Consider the following 4442-nt stretch of genomic DNA (forward strand, 5'->3'; position numbering starts at 1 on the left):
GCACCTTTCCACGGCCTCCCAGACGTTGAGGACAGCACTAAAGGTGCTGCGGCCAGGAACCGTGCAGTGCTGGGAAACAGACAGTAGCTTGCCCGCGACTGCAGACATACGCACAAACAGTATCTTCGCCAGGATCTTTCTATCCGTGGAGAGAAGGGCGATAGGGCGCCAATTCTCCACCAGGGACGGATCTTTCCCCTTTGACAGAAGGATCAAGGCCGACCTTCTCATCGAGGGAGAAAGCAGGCCAGATGCCAAACACTCGTTGATGGGAAAACGGAAAGAGGTAAGTGGGACTGTTACGGTGCTAATGTTGGTGAGAGAAATATAAATTTTTAGTTAAAAAAGAATATTTTATTAAGTATAGTAAAAACGATCAAAGGGGTACAATAAGATCAAAGTTCACAAAACTACAGATATTGATTTTTATACAAAACAGTGTACACAATCCATCAATTTAGTTAAAATAACCATATTCTTGGCAGTTCAGATGGAAAATTCCCGACATGTTTCGCCTATTGTTAGGCTTCTTCAGGGGAGCCAATAATTGGTGGAAGAGAAATTATTTTGTTTAAAATACAAATGAGAAAATTCTCTGTGAATAGAAAAAAACAAAATTAATGGAGCCGGTCATGTGGAAAGAACACAGCCCAAATCCCCATCATAGCCCACCTGTCTCAAAAAATTAGTCAAAACAAAACGAGACAAGAAAATGTATATGTCTCATTAGAAGGTATGTGCAAAGTAATACCTACCAATCTCAAACAAATTCGCCTAATCCCTAAAGAGAAGACCCCACTCAGAATTTGGGGAGCGAGCCAATCATCCGGACCGCCAGAAAGGTGACTGCAGGAGACAATTTAAGCGGACAAACAGATCTGATATCGTACAAAGTTCACAAGGAGCTTAAAAAAGCTTCCATAGGGGTAATTAGTTAACTAAAGGGTTAAAGAGTCCATTTCAATAGAGGGTAGATTCAAGTCATACCTGTACTAATAGAGTATGAGGTGTATCACATATGGAAAACTGGAGATTGCACAGAGGGAAATCCTTAGAAATGTTTTTGAAGCCCGTAAGGTGATCTGAGTTGTAATAAGGTAATTGGAGAAAAAAAACAAAAGGGTAATGTTCAAGTATAGAAAAAAACCTTAAGATAAGCAGAAAAGGGGGAATTAACTGAGCAGTGTGCTCAAAGATGGTTTTTAATCAACTAAAATAGTTAATGCTTACCAAAAGCATGAAAAAGATGCAGACTCAGTTGTTGCTGTATATATCAGGTAACAGCATAAACACACCATATGGCAAATAGCTCCGGGGTTACACCGTTCAAGCTCTAAATGAGGCAGTTTGAAAGAATTGGTCTGGAGTATAAGAGAAGCCAAAACAGATTGTGAGAAAATATGCAAAAAGAGGAGAAATTGGAACAGCAGCACGAAAAATGGAAAAAAAAATGGGAAAAAAGAAAAATAGAAGGGAAAGAAAAAATTATTAAGTATAGAAACTGACGATTTGGCGGAAAGTGGGTGGCCCTATTTCCACAGCTCGGGCACCCCACAGAAAATTCTATGGGATAAAGATTGAACATACTAGTTGTTGAATAATGTAAGAATAATTACAGAAAATGCTTATATGTAATGTATTCATTTAAGCCTGGATAATTAGTAGCTTCTAAGGTATATATCCATTGAGTTTCCAATTGAAGTAAACGCGTGTCGATCTCGCCTCCCCGAGCATGGATGGGTACATGTTCCAGAGCCGAGAAATACACACCGTTGGAGTCAAAATTATGAGAGTGGCCTATATGTCTGTTTAATGCTGTAGTGCATAATCGTTTAGATAAAGGCAACATGTGGTCTCTGATTCTTTTATAAAATGGGCGTTTGGTCTTTCCAATGTAAAAACAACCACAAGGGCAACTGGCAATATAGACAATCCCCACAGTTTTGCAGGTCACATTATACCTAATGGTGCGAGTAGAACCATTAGGCAGTGTGACTTGTGGTGATCCTGAAATGAAAGGACAAATATCGCAGTGGCCGCATGGGTAGGTGCCGGTGCGATTGGGTTTTACAGGTCGATGAGTGTTGAAATGACTTGTAACTAATCGGTCTCTCATGGACTGGGATCTGCGGTAAGTAAGCTGAGGAAAAGGCTTAATATATTTATGAATTGTTGGACACTCGTTGAACACTTCCCTCAGACAAGGAGCCAAGAGGCCCTTAAAGGTCCTGTAGAACTCCGCCATGAACCCATCGGGTCCCGGCGACTTCTTTAGAGACAAAGAGTCTATGGCCTGTTCAACTTCGGCCACAGAGATATCCTCTGTCAAAGAGCCAAGGGGGTCAGACTCCACCTCAAGTGGAGTCTCATCAAGAAATTTCTTGGACTTCCCAGGTCCAAAGGCTTCTTCTTCAGGAGGTCCGAAAAATGGGCTCTGATGATCCCCAGGATTCCCGGCCTGGACCTCACCAAAGAACCCGAGGGATCCCTCAGTCTGTGTATGACCTTCCCACTCACCGCGTCACCACAGCTCTTTTAGGGGTCCGGGTTGGTGAACTTCCCGTAATCCCTCTCAAGCAGCAGGGAGGTGAGACGGTCATACTGACACTCCTTCATCTGAAGCTTCAGATCTGAAATCTGATCCTGAGGGCCACCATCAGAAACCAAGCGGTCAAGCTGCCTGCGCAACTTCTGGTAGGCCTGGTACCGGGAAGCTGCCCGACGACCAGAGACTTCACGGAAGAAGCCTTCCGACCTCTTCTTCATTACTTCCCACCATTCCTGGCGAGAGCAGCCACTCTCAAGGAGCGAAGCTTGTTCCATAAACAGTCTTCATAGGCCGACCTGACTTCAGGGTCCTCAAGTAGCGACCCATTTAGTCGCCACAGGCCCTACCCTTCTGAGGGGTGTCTGCCACATTCAGAGTGACCGACACCATACAGTGATTGGAAAACTCGACCGCATGCAGCACAGGAGCCGCAAAGGACGAGTCCCCCTTCAAAAAAACTTATCTAGTCTACTCTTACTACTACCTCTGGAGTATGTGAAACCAGTGAGGTTAGGGAAGTTGTGAACGTGCACATCCACCAACCTGCCCTCCCTCACTATGCGATTCAAAAAGATACTATCATATTTCAGAGGGCCCGAGGTGCCTGCCCGGTCCTTTGACCTGGTGACTAGGTTAAAGTCACCACCAAAGACCACCTGCTGGGATGTAAACAGGTATGGTTTCAGCAGCGCAAGAAGGTCCTTCCTCCCTCTCCTTGACTGGGGACCATAGAAATTTATGAGGCGGAGAAATTCCCCTCTCACGACTGCATCCACAATCAAACACCTACCGATTTCTAATTCAATCACTCGTCGACAAGCCACCGAACCGGTCTTAAAAAGGGCCACAACACCACTGCAGGGCTCAGCCGCAAGAGACCAGAGGGAGGGCCCATGTCTCCACTCCCTCTTTGCTAGGTGCATCTCTGCCACAGTTGCCAGCCAGGTCTCTTGCAAAAACAAAATGTTGGCTTCAACGCGGCCGAGAAAATCAAAGGCTGAAAATCTAGCCGCCGCAGAACGCACACTTGCAACATTAATCGTCGCAAGGCGTATTGGAGCGGGTACCATCATCCTTAGTTATTAAAGTTTACGTTCCTCTCTATATTACAAACCCAAGTTAATCCTCCTCGGAATTGGAGGATAGGACCCCAAAACGGTTCCAGAGGGCGAGCGAGGATCCCCCACCCGCCCCCAGACTGGTGCTGGGCTGAGGGTCCTCGCCACCCTCCTTCCCCAGGCCCTTCCTCTTCCGTTTTTTTGTCTTTTTCTTAACCCAGCCCGACTTGGGGGGCTCTCTCCCACTCTCACCGTCCGACCTCCCACTAGACACCTCCTTGGGGCGCTTATTCACCCCCTTACCCACCTCAGAGGTGTCCATTGGGATACCACCCTCCAGGCCAACCCACCGACCACCCACCACCTCCGTGGAGGCGGGAGGAGGCATGAGAAGGGCCGCCGGATCTGGAGGCAGACATGGTACATCTGGGGGGGGAGAGGTGGACGGGGAAGGAGAAGAAGGGGGGAAAGGGAAGGTGGCGGGGACGGGAAGGGGAGGCAGGGAGAGGGGAAACAAGGGGGGGAGGGGAAAGGGGGGCCGGGGAACTGGGGGAGGGGGGGAGGATGCTTCTTGACAGAGGGCTTTTTTGGTTTAGCCTGAACCTCTGCTGGATTTCCTACCGTCGCCCCATCGGGCACAGAACCGGAACGGGGCCGGGGAACCTGCTGACATACCCACCCCTGCAGTACCCGCCCCCTGCTCACGCCTGGGGGGTCTGACCCTTTGAGGGAGGGGGGCACCCTCATTCTGTGACCCAGAAGGATTGGGGCCCCCACTTTGTCTAGGGACCCGCCCACCCTCCGGGCCTGGAGCACTCTCCTCAGTCTGGCACCCC

General features: G+C 48.2%; 1 long non-coding RNA gene across 1 annotated transcript; it reads right to left on the reverse strand.

Moving 5' to 3' along the window:
- Nucleotides 1–388: 388 nt before the first annotated feature.
- On the reverse strand, nt 389–1082 carry LOC143934879 (uncharacterized). Its single transcript, XR_013263408.1, has 3 exons — nt 988–1082; nt 756–846; nt 389–595 (listed from the first exon to the last, which is right to left on the reverse strand). It is a non-coding gene; the product is annotated as an uncharacterized LOC143934879 (long non-coding RNA).
- Between the last annotated feature and the right edge of the window lie 3360 nt (nt 1083–4442).

Source organism: Lithobates pipiens, unplaced genomic scaffold, assembly GCF_037356315.1.
Source record: "Lithobates pipiens isolate NorthernLeopardFrog02 unplaced genomic scaffold, aLitPip1_a1.2 Scaffold_28, whole genome shotgun sequence".
Lineage (NCBI taxonomy): Eukaryota > Metazoa > Chordata > Amphibia > Anura > Ranidae > Lithobates > Lithobates pipiens.